The sequence below is a fragment of the Typopeltis vanoorti genome, chromosome 14, assembly GCF_054136105.1.
Source record: "Typopeltis vanoorti isolate ZY-2024b chromosome 14, IOZ_Tvanoo_1.0, whole genome shotgun sequence".
NCBI lineage: Eukaryota > Metazoa > Arthropoda > Arachnida > Uropygi > Thelyphonidae > Typopeltis > Typopeltis vanoorti.
In genome coordinates, this window is record NC_143562.1 from 55,119,933 (window position 1) to 55,131,706 (window position 11,774).

At 40.3% G+C, this 11,774-nt stretch overlaps 1 protein-coding gene across 2 annotated transcripts in view; it reads right to left on the reverse strand.

The window, feature by feature from the left end:
- LOC150099489 (stomatin-1-like) overlaps positions 1-2,059 on the reverse strand; it is a 104,448-nt gene extending 102,389 nt beyond the window's left edge. For both annotated transcript variants that reach the window (XM_090404374.1, XM_090404373.1), the window contains exon 1: positions 1,856-2,059. The gene's annotated coding sequence lies outside the window, so the exon portion shown is untranslated. The remainder of the gene's footprint in view (positions 1-1,855) is intronic.
- Positions 2,060-11,774: the final 9,715 nt, after the last annotated feature.

Below are 11,774 nucleotides of genomic sequence, written 5' to 3' on the forward strand. Positions count from 1 at the left end.
GGGGTGGAACTAATTCTTTGTTTCTTTTTTTTTTTTTTTTTTAACTAAAGGTGAGTGTTAGATATAAATCTTACTGAGGTACCTTTCTTCTTCTATATGTAGCTTCCTCAGTGAGAGGGTGCAGCACCATGTCCTTCCAGTTCTCTCTGTTGATGGCTTTCCTTTTTGTTTCTGCATAGCCATGTGATTCTGTCCATGAATCTTATATCTTCAAGCCATGTCCTTCGTTTTTTGCCTCTTGATACTTTTCCCATAACTTTTCCTTCCAAAACTGTTAATATCCTCTGTCCTGCTGAACCTCTCAGTACATGTCCTGCCAATCTCATCTTTCTCTGGATCATTTCCTGTAATAAAGATCTCTGTGTTCTCATTCTCTGTAGGACATCTGTATTTGTCACATGTTCTGTCCATGGGATTTTCAGAGCTCTCTTATAGCACCACATTTCAAAGGCCATTATCTGTTGCCTTACTCTCTTCTTGAATATCCAGGTCTCACTTCCATATGTGAAAAATGGCCACACTAATGTTCTTATCATTCTTTTCTTTGTCTCAATACTCACAGAACTTCTGAGCAGATCTTTATTTTTCTAGAATGCATCTTTAGCTATGACTGTTCTTATTTTTATTTCTTTATCTTGCTTTCCATCTGCAGTAAAGTAGGTGCCTAAATATTTGTATTCTGTTGTATGTTCAATTTTCATATTGTTTATGATTATTTCTGGCTCGGATCTGCTTTCTTTTGAGATTTTCATAAATTTGTTTTTTTTTTTTGCATTAATATCTAATCCAAATTCTTTACCTTCTTCAATTAGTAGCTGCAGTAATTTGATTAATTTGTTTGTTTTCTGCTATTAGAATGGTATCATCAGCATATCTAAGATTGTTGTATTTTATACCATTGATACTAATTCCTGTTTTTTGTTTTTCAATCTTTTTCATCACTGTCTCACTATAGATATTAAATAGATTTGGCGAAAGGATACAACCTTGTCTAACTCCTCTTTTTATTTTCACTTCAGAAGTCTCAGAGTTAAACAGCTGCATTTTCTGTTTGGTGTAAATCATTTTTATAATCTTAAGTACATGATCTTCTATGTCTAATTTATCTACTATATTGAACATTTTATTATGTTTTACCAGGTCAAAAGCCTTCTGAAAGTCTATGAAACATTTTATCTTTAAATGTTATATCTGTAAATGTTCCTATTTCTTTCAAGTGATCTTTCTATTAGTATTTTTAGTTCCAGGATAGCATTAGTGGTTCTCATTCCTCTTCTGAAGCCTTTCTGTTGTTCACTCAATTCACTGCTTATGGCTCTTTCAATTTGTTTGTTAACGAAGGTTAAAATAATTTCAGATGCATGGGATATTAGGCTCACAGTTCTGTAATCCTTTACTGGATTAATTAGTAAATTATGTCAGCATTGTAGCCGGTTTCTTTCTCACTGAATACTTCAGGAGATAAGTAAATAGTTGTTTTAACTGTTATAACTGCTCGAAATAACATATAATTGAAAAAGCGAAATAAAATAAAAAATCGGAAGCAAAAATAGGTCAGTACATGAGTCTTGTTTCAGGGATGAATGGTCACCTTAGTGTACATTGCATATGCCAATCAACAAGTATGAACACCCTATTTGAAAACATTTTTCCCTTCGAGCATCTCATTACATGCCCTATCAATTAATGGAAATTTGACACGCTTTAACTAGTACAAACTGATGATATTACTGCTGGAATCTATATCACTCCAAAATTGTTATAAAAGCTCTTTGAAATAAACTACGGTATGTTTACTGTTACGGTATGTTAAATTTATTTCGTCAATAAATTTGAAAAGGATAAAACGTCTTACTTATTCATGTATTTGACAAATGAAGTAGTACAGAGTATAAGCATATACACATAGCTTTTTAAAATATCCGTGCTTGGCAACTAAATAATTTGTATGCAAAGCTTTCTCTCGCAAAAGTTTACGCAAAAGCCATACATCCTCACGACACGTTTAACAGCAGAGCCATCTTTCTTATACTATGCATTAGAGCAGGGACTCCCAACCTTTTCCAGTAGTCGACAACTATATTTAATTCAAGATATTATCATTATTATTATTATGTGACACCTCCAGGGAGAGTGTGCCAACAGCATCGAACAATTGATCCCTTTCAACTATTAACTGCGCTCAAACTTGCTTACTTTTTGCGAACCATTAGTAGCAGAGGCTCTACCAATCGACCAACCTTTGCTGGCTCTGCTTCTTAATGTCTGGTTTCAATTGACTTAATTTAAGTCTTAAATCGGGTTCAACATTCAACTTATTCCTGTACTTGTTTTTGATATAAATGAGAGAAGAAAACCTACATTCACAAAGGTAAGTAGTCGCAAACACCAACAGAAATTTTCCAGCTTTTTCTGAGATCATTGGATATTCATTTCTTTTGGCAACCAGAAGTCTGTTAAATCCATCCTCTTGATCGTTTGCCTGAGACTTTCGTCGCAGGAGAGCTCGATCAGTTCATCTTTCTCGGAAGGAGTTAACGTTTCTGGTAAGGTGTCATCAATGGAAAACGGCTCTCTAATCCAAAATTCTGAAGCCAGGTTTTCAGGGAAGTATTCCTTGAAATCTGTGATTAGACTCCCACGATACTTCTATATATTCACTGCCAGTTCACTATGAAGAAGAATTTCGTTCTCAGTTAAGAAAGCATTCAACAATGGAAAGGAACACGTGTTTCCAGTATCGATTTCTTTAATGATGAAGCCAAGTTTTTTCCTAAGAGCCACAGTTTTATCCTGTACCAAGAATAAAGGAGTACGCGCACCCTGCAAGCTCGTGTTCAGCTGGTTGAGGTGGCAAAATAAATCTGCCAGGTAAGCCAACCGGGCAAGCCACAGTTCATCAGTAAAATAATTCAAGTCTGAGTCTGAGAATTTGTCAGAGGGAAAAATCTGCAGAACAAAGATGAAAAACAGATGGCTCAATACATTTCCCCTCTAAAGCCATCTAACTTCGATGTCAAGTAAAAGAGAATCATGTCACATTCTTAAAGAGAATTAAGTACTTGGAAGTATTAGTATCCCCGCCTGTCACGGGGGAGACCGGAGTTCGATTCGCAGCGGGGAAATTTTTTAAGTGCTTCCGTAGAGCAATTTGAGGAATGACGGTACATTGTGCCCTCGATTAGAAAAGGCTTTGGTTCGATTCTTGTCATGACGGTAGGAATCTTTATATGGACTTTTTCAATCGAAGGTGAGTTAGCCGATCTCATACGGAGATAGCAGGGTTTTTTCTCCAGGAATCTCGGATTTTTCATCCCGCATACAGACAAATCGGTCCTTCAGAACACACGCAATTTACAAACAAAAAATACTAGCTATGGTTGTGGGTAGTAGATGGCGTTGATGTAGCTGATTGGTAGTAGAGGTTCTGTGTAGTAGTGGAGACAGAGAGCTGTACAGTAGGTGTCTTCCTGCAATGAGTCTTCAGACTCCTTGGAGGTGTCATGAATAATAATAATAATAAGAAGAAGAAGAAGAAGAATGATCACCACCCATTTCATTGCACAAAATGAAAAAAAGTCGTGAATTCATAGCTCTGAACTTAATGAAGTTAACAATTCTCACACTTTCATTCAAAACTGTCTCCAACTTTTTCAAATCTGAGCCTGTTGCTGAGATTTGAAGACAAATCTGAGCAACGGGCATATTTCTTGCGGCTAAAGCTTCGCGATGAATGCTAGAATGTACAAATTTTGCTTGTGGGGTTACTTCTTTAATTTTTGCAACAACGCCACTGTGTTTTCCCAATCATTGCACGTGCTCCATCAGAACAAACACCAACACATTTATTCCATTCTATATCATTCATTTTCATAAATTGGCCTAATTTTGAAATTATTTAATTTGAGGTTGTTCGAGCAGGCAGTGGTTTACAAAACAAGAACTCTTCCTTCACTGTTTTTCCCATCTATAAATCTTACATACGTAAGAAGATGGGCCATGCTGGTAATGTCAATAGTTTCATCCAATTGTATGGGAAAATATTTCCTAGACTGAACTTTTTCTATTAACTGTTCCTTAACATTTGAAGACAAATCTGAAATTCTTCGTGATACGGTGTCACTGGATAATGGAATCATTTCAAGTTGTTTTGCTTCCTTTTCCCCCAAACATTATTCTAACCATATCTGTAGCTGCTGGTAATATTAATGAGTCTCTGATTGTGTGAGCATTTCCTGCCTTAGCTATTCTTGAACTGACTTCATAAGATGCCTCCAGAGCCTTCGTGTTAAATCCTGAAAATGAGGATATTTGTTTTTTTCTTGCTGACAAATCGGACAGTTTTCTCTGGAAATATTCCAAAGATTTGTGTTTTAAATCGCCATGCTTAGTTTCAAAATGACGTTTAAGAAGGGAAGACCTTCATCGAATGTTTTGAGAGTGTTTCATAACAAATCACACACTGGGGAACAGGTGCGGTTTCTTCTCTAATATATGTGAAACATATCATAAATAACTAAGATTATATTTACGTTGTGCTGTAAGGGCTTTTTGTTGCATTCTTGTACAATGATATCCTCCGTCGGTTTAGGATTCGAAGTAGTGGCTTCTGGCAGAGAAGAATTGTTTCCTCCGCTTACACTCATTTCTCCCTTCGATCTTTTTTGAGAACCCGCTCGTTAACCACTTATTCGTGTTCCGGTTTCTATCCTCTGGCACAAACTACATATAAATATGACAATTTCACAAATAAAAACTCACGTTCAAAGACAATAATCTAACACCACTACTTTCTTAACTGTGACTGCGGCTAGCGGCTGAACAAACGAAAAGGGACAAACTGTTTCCCATTGTTGTCCGATATAATATATTCCAGTTACTTTTCTGTCATTGTCATTGGTAAATGAGGTAGTGTGATGGTCGATTTGGAGTGAATGCGTGATGAGTAGTGATTTTTTCATGATTATTTTAACGGTAGCTATTGCAGAAAGCAAACTTGTGAATTCAAAAAAATTTACCACGTGTGAGATTCGTTCAGCGAAAGGTAAGGTTTCGCTAGTAATTTTCCGTCTTAATAATTGACCCCCCCCCCCATCAAAACCTACTAGACGTAATTATGACCGAAATAAACACCGACGCCCTGATAGAAACACTAGACAACGCACTGGCGCTAAGCCTACTCAAAAAATTACTAAAAAAATTTGAAATGGAATGGCCAGGCTACTTGAACATGTACTCCACAACGAGGGACAATGAGGAAAGCGAAGATACTGCTAATACAGAGGAAAAACTGGATCTGGTGGTATCCAATCCCCCCCCCAGAAACAAGGAGAGACCCACCCGCGGAAAAAACGCAAAACACAGACGACAGAACCACCCACGGATGAAGGTATGGAGGAAGACGAACAAAACTCCGACCCCCCCCCTGCCTCCACTAAAGAGAAATTGCCTCCAATTATCTTAATAGAAAAGAACAGGTGGATGGAACTAAGGGCCACCATGATTAATCTACAGATAGCATACACAACAGCAAAGAATTTAGACGATGGCATCAAAATTAAACCTGCCACTATAATGGACTACCGCAGACTCACAAAAGAGCTAGACAATAAAGGTGTGCAATACCACACCTTCACCCTCAACTCCGAGAGGAGCCTGAAGGTGGTTCTCCATGTAGTATCAGAGCACATACATACAGAAGACATAAGCCGCTGATCTCTGCTACCAAGACCTACCACCCATCAAGATCAGCAGAATGACCAGAGCAGACAAAAGTCCGATGCCACTCGTCTTAGTAGAGATCCTCCAGGTATACAAAAACATATATGACCTAACATCAATTTGCGGGATAAAAATCAGCCCAGAACCACTAAAAAAAAAGGACCTCATCAGGACAGTGCCACAGGTGCCAAAAGTATGGTCATGCCCAGAGATTATGTAAAGCTGAATACAAGTGCTTAAAATGCGGTGAGAGCCGTCCCACAAACACCTGCACCAAGCCAAAATCCACCCCGGCTAAATGTGCAAACTGCGGGGGGGCCCGCATCCAGCAAACTACAAAGGATGTATACAACACCCAAAAAACATACGATCTGCTCCCTCTACTAATCTACAAAAACCAGCAGCAGTAGTAGCCCCAGCTCCTCAATCCACGAGGTCGACAAAACCGATACAGAACCAACTGCTGCAAACAGAAGCCTCGATCGAAGCAAACCACAAACGGCAGACGAAGACCTACGGAGATGTAGTCCGCTCAACAAAGGCCACTCAGGAACAATACCACCCAAATTTAGCAGCCATCATCACAAACTCCCTCGCAAATATGCTGCAAGACTTCAATAAATCTAACCCCACATCGGACTCCAGAAAAAGATTTCTACAAGAAACCCAATCTATCCTAGCAGCTCTCATAAATGCATAAAAACAAAAGCACCCCACTTTCCCTACAGATCATTGCGTGGAACGCGAACGGACTTAGAAATAAGATTCTGGAACTCCAAGAATTCGCAGTGAGATACAACCCAGACATCATCATAATAAATGAATCCCACTTAAGACCAGCGGACAATCCCAAAGTTAGTGGATACCTCCTCCACAGAAACGACAGAATAAACTACAGAGGTGGTGGCACCGCCATTTTCATAAAAAGCCACATCGATCACCACTCTGTAACCAGCCCCTCAACCAGAAATCTAGAGCTTACAGGAATAGTAGTACCCACTATCTCAGCTGGGAAACTAACACTTTATGCAGCTTACAACCCTCCATCAAAGAATCTACTACATTCAGATCTGGATGCCGTCCTGGGCAATAAAGAGCAAGTCATCATTGCTGGTGACCTAAATGCAAAACACTCTGCATGGAACAGCAAAACCACCAACAGAAACGGCTACGCCCTCTTCAGCTACTCCAGTTCAAACTATGCAGCGGTGGCAGACCCCGCAGAACCAACACATCATACTACGTATGGCACAGCCGACATACTTGACATTGCTATCCCACAAAATATTAAGCTACAGTATAGCCTAGACTCTTTAAAAGAGCTGACATCTGATCACAATCCAACCCTGCTCCAGCTGGGAAAGCAAGAACAACTGTTGCCTCCCCCCACTCCTTCATCTCATGGAAAAAACTACTAGAAGTACTATCGGAACACATTGGACCTGTCTCTCACATCTGATTCATAAAAGAAATTGAAAATGCTGTCAAAAGCATGACTCAGCAAATCAAACACAGCCATAAAGGTTGTCACCTCTACCAAAACCACTCTTAAGCCAAACCGACTACCCGAAGACATCATGGATTTAATTAGGGACAAAAACAAAGCAAGGAAAAGGTACCACAACACGCGTGCACCTCATGACAAAAAGATCCTCAACAAACTGAACAAAGAAGTTAGAAGCACTTAAAGCTCACAGGAACGAAACATGGGAAGCCAAACTAGCCTCTATATCACCCAGCGAACACTCCGTCTGGAACATATTAAGAAACCTCAGAAACAAAAACAAATCTCTTCCTCCACTCAAGTCAGACAGGGACATAGTACACACGGACACAGAAAAAGCTGAAGAGATAGCAAAGAACCTAAAAAAACAGTGTAGCCCTACATACGACAACTTATACTTCCAGCATGTCTATAAAATCCACCTCCATGTCAGACATGCACTAAAACTCACCAACACCTGCAACAACAAACCTGCAAACACCTCACCAGTGGAAATCTATGAAGTTCTAATGAAGCTAGGAAACTGCCTACGAACACATTGTTCTGGTTCCCCATATAAAACCCAAGGAAGAAATAGACACGGCAATAAAGAACCTCACCAATCAAATCAATAAAGCCATAATAGCAGCCACAATATTCACGATTACCCACAAACAAAACCGTCTCCCGGAAGAAATCATGGACTTAATAAAAGAAAAAAACAGACAAAGAAAAAGATATCGCAACACTCGTGCTCCCCAGGACAAAACAGCATTCAACAGATTAAACAAATCTGTCCGAGAAGCTCTCCAAACCACGGGAATCAACAATGGGACAACAAGCTCACCTCCATCTCCACAGCAGATCACTCCAGATGAAAATTCCTAAACAACCTCAGGAACAAGCTCAAAACCCTCTCCCCCCTCTGCAAGCAGAACAGCACCTTGCATACACAGATGCTGACAAAGCCGAAGCCATAGCAAGAAACCTAGAGAAACAATGCAGTCCTGCATATGAGAACGTAAACATCAGCCATGCATACAAGATCCACCGTAAAGTCAGATTCACAGTAAATCGTCCCGATGACAATCCAAGTCCTATAATGCCTACCTCACCTACCGAAATAATCAGCATCATCAACCACCTCAAGATCAAAAAATCCCTGGTTCCTGATGGCATCACTAATGAAGTCATCAAGGCACTACCATGCAAAGCCATAGTATCATCAGACAAACATCTGGCAAACATCATAAACTCATCCTCAAATAGCAGCACTTCCCCCTGTCATGGAAATTGCTGACATTATCCCAATTCACACACCAGGCAAAGACCCACACCTACCTGAAAATTACCGTCCCATCAACCTGCTATCCACCTTAGGGAAAAAACCAGAGAAAATCATCCTCATCAGACTCCAAAATCATGCCAACCAACTAAATATCATTACACAAGAATAATTTGGCTTCCGTCAAAATCACAGCACCACCCAACAGATCCAGAGACTGGTAAAATACATCACCACAGGATTTAATTGGAATCAGCACACTGGAGCCGTCTTCCTAGACATCTCAAAGGCCTTTGATAAAATCTGGCACCAAGGCCTCCTCTACAAACTTATCATCGCTAACCTTCCACTAAACATGATACACCTGATTAAATCATACCTCTCAAACAGGAGGATGCAAATCAAAATCAATGAAACAGTCTCAACCCAACGGAAAATCCTCGCTGGAGTTCCTCAAGGATCACTGCTAGCCCTGATCATGTTCAACATCTATATGGCAGACATCCCTCAAAATCCTCTCACATCCACGATTGCCCTTTATGCAGATGACACGGCTATACTAGCCAGATCCCGCCAACTACATCTCGTAACCAAAAAACTACAAGACACCATCCTGAATCTAGAAAAATGGTTTACAGACTGGCGACTAAAATTAAACCCCCAGAAAAGCACAACGATACTCTTCAGAAGAAGACGAGCATCCCCCAAAGGAGACATCACCCTGTTCAACTCTAAAATTCCCTGGAAAACTGAAGCTAAATATCTCGGAATACTTCTCGATAAACGATTATGATTCAACAGCTACATCAGGAGCACATGCACCAAAGCTTCAAAAGTTATCGCCCAGCTATACCCCTTGATCAACAGACACAGCAAACTAAACTCAAGAAACAAAATTCTACTGTAGAAGGCAGTGATCCGTCCCACAATTATATATGACTCCCCAGCCTGGAACCACACCTCCAAGACAACATCCTCAAGCTACAAAGACTACAGAACAAGTGCCTGCGAATGATACTGCCCCCCCCTCCGTGGTTCATCAGGAACGCCCAGATCCACCGGGACATAAATATCCCCTACATATATCTCTCCACTACTGTGCTCCTTAGCAGAAAAATTCTTTATGAAGGCATCTACGCATCCAAACCAACTAATACAACAAGCTGGAAACTATGACGGTAACGACCACTGGAAACATAAAAGACCGAAAACCATCCTAACACTCAACGACGAATAACCACTTCTGCCCACTCAGGGAGAGCTAAAATAGCTCACAAATCTCTCCCATCAGTGCTCCCGAAACAGACAACAGGGAATATGAAAAGCGTCAAGCTTCACCCTCTGGACCATATTATTATTATTATTATTATTATTATTATTATTATTGTTCCAGGCAACTCCAAGGAGTCGACAGACTCATCGAGGGAAGCCCTAACATCATGTCAAGAACAACTATTCGACATTCACACAGTATTTATCATACCTTGCCTTGAACTCATTCACGGTCGTAGCATCCACAACAGACTCTGGAAGCTTATTCCACTCATTCACTACTCTCCAGGTAAAATACCTAGCTCTAACACCCTTGTCAATCACGCTCTTGCCCAGCTTCCATTCATGGCCCCTAGCGCTCCCACCACCAGTCATATTTTCAAAAATATCTTCTTTATCAATCTTATAGAAACCCTTCAGTAATTTCAATGTCTCAATCATATCACCCCTCCTTCGCCTATCGACCAATTTCTGCAACCCCCAAATCTGTGGAATGAACCTTTTCTCATAAGGTTCATTCCACAGACCTGCTATCATCTTGGTCACTCGTCTCTGGATCCTCTCCACTTCCTCCCCATCACGAAGAAACCCTGGTGCCCATAACTGGGCACAGTAGTCCAGATGGGGTCTTATCAAGGCTCGATACAAGGAACAACTTGCTTGTCTCTGCATGTTAAAGTATTTTTCAGAAGCCAAGTGATTTGGTGAGCTGTTTTAGTCACTTTTGCAATGTGTCCCCTAAATTTTAATTCCCTATCCACCAATACTCCCAAATCCCTGGCCTCATCAATCTCTTGGAGTACGGTTCTACCAATGTGATATACTGCTGCTATTCTTTTCACCCCAAAGTGCATAACCTTACACTTTGGCACATTAAATAGACATCAATTTTTCCTAGTCCAGTCCTCCAAACTATCCAAATCATCCTGAAAACTTTTGACATCCTGTGCACTTATAATTGCTCTACCCAACTTTGCATCATCAGCAAACAAGTGAACACTTCCTCTCAAATCCTTTTCTATATCATTGATGAACAAATTGAAAAGCAGTGGTCCAAGTACAGAGCCCTGTGGCACTCCACTAGTCACAAGCCGTCTTTTAGACTCCAATCCTGAATAAACCACTCTCTGGTATCTCTCCTTCAACCACCCTCCTATCCATCTCACCAACCTTATATCCATCCCCATCTGCTCCAGTTTACTGATTAGGGTTCTATGTGGTAACCTATCAAAAGCCTTGGCAAGGTTCAGTAGTATTACTGTAAACCCACTACCCCTGTCCAGTTCAGCCGTCACTGTGTTATAAAACGTGAGCAAGTTACTGAGGCATGATCTACCCTTCACAAAACCATGTTGTCCCCCATACAATATCCCATTTTCATCTATCCAATCCTGTATTCTTTTCTTGACTAATTTCTCTAAGACCTTGACAATGATTCCTGATATGCTAATCGGTCGGTAATTTAAAACAGCAGTCTTGGAACCACCTTTATGCAGTGGAACTATTTTCCCCTCTTTCCACCCGCTCGGGACTAACCCAGACCCGAGACTCAAATTAATGGTCAAGGGTACTGACAATTCTTTAGCTGCTTCTCGTACAACACGAGCTGGTATACCATCCAATTCCACAGATGTGTTGACATTGAGGTTATGCAATAGACTACTCACCTCCACTTCATTCACCACAATTCCCGTATAATCTACTGGTACGTTTGTTTCTGCAATGTCACCACCTGGATGATATATTCTTGCAAAGTGCTCACTCAATAATTCAACTATATCAACTGATTCAGTTACCTCTCTACCATCGGCATTGTTTAAAATCATTCTGCCATGTACATATTTCCTTTTACTTGCTACATATCTAAAAAACTGTTTAGGATTCTCTTTAGGACAGGACAGGACATATATATATGTCCTGTCCAGTCCTGTCCTGTCCTTCCTATCAGACAACGGGGAATTAAAAGCGCTTCACCCTTCTGGTCAGTGATGTTATGTTATGTTATGTTATGTC